Source organism: Heterocephalus glaber, unplaced genomic scaffold, assembly GCF_053883595.1.
Source record: "Heterocephalus glaber isolate CG9 unplaced genomic scaffold, H.glaber_assembly_v1.0 deba00001504, whole genome shotgun sequence".
Classification (NCBI taxonomy): domain Eukaryota; kingdom Metazoa; phylum Chordata; class Mammalia; order Rodentia; family Bathyergidae; genus Heterocephalus; species Heterocephalus glaber.
The window spans coordinates 31832264-31833248 of record NW_028258324.1 but is presented as its reverse complement, the minus strand read 5'-3'; the positions used below and the strand labels follow the sequence as shown (position 1 = coordinate 31833248).

Sequence of the window (985 nt, the reverse complement as noted above, 5' to 3'; positions counted from 1 at the left end):
TCCAGCACACTTAGAGGCTGAGATGGGAGGATTCCAAGTTTGAACACAGCTGGAGCAACTTAGTAATTTATCAAGATGTTGTTTTAAGCTAAAACAAACAAACAAATGGTCTGAGAATACGCTTCTGTGCAAAGGCCCTGAGTTCAATTCCCAGAAACAGCCCTACTCCAAAAGAAAAGCAAAATGTAGTATGTAAATGCAACAGTACTTGGAATACCAAAGGAAATTTAGAAACTCAAGAGAGGGCAACATGTTGACTTCAATGACAGTCATGGAACTTTTTATTGTAAAAGGAAGCATTAGAACCTTTGCTATTGTCTAACAAATCAAATCCAAATTACAATTCTAAGACTTTTTTGTCAGCTATAGGAAAGGAATGAATGATATAAATCTGAGTTCATTTATTCATGTACAGATGTACACTGTTCACATAATGTGCAAACCAAAATGTTTGTTCTGCTCTCTAAAGGACTTAGAGAAATTCATCAACCGGTTGGTTTATTATGAGTAGCTCCCTCACTCTCAGATTTAAAACAAATACACTGAAAAAAGTTGTTTTTCTGTCTTTCACTGAGTCTAGTATGTACATATAATCAGCACTGGACTTTAAAAAAGATACTACACTTGATCTTAGCCAAAAGGCCGAGAAATAACTTAAAAAAGAGAAATAGTCACAGAAAGGCAGTCTTTTACTATATCTCTGCATAATTCAGTCAGGTCATGTAGTTGACTAAAATACATTATGTTAGTTCAGAGATTTTCTCATTTTTAGTGCTCAATTTTTTTCTTTTAAAAATCTATTTCCATTAAATCTCTACTAGAGATTTAATATCTTTAGCTGGGCTTTAAATAAAATAATTGTTATAAAAGTATCTCTGAAAATATGAAAGAGTTATAACACAACCAAATAACAATCTCTTAATTTTTGATTAAAATAATATTAAACAATTTACAATGCCAGAGTAAAAAATTAAGGAAATATAGT

General features: G+C 31.6%; 1 pseudogene; it reads right to left on the bottom strand.

Moving 5' to 3' along the window:
* Positions 1-449: 449 nt before the first annotated feature.
* LOC147825294 (U2 spliceosomal RNA) lies at positions 450-654 on the bottom strand (annotated as a pseudogene).
* Between the last annotated feature and the right edge of the window lie 331 nt (positions 655-985).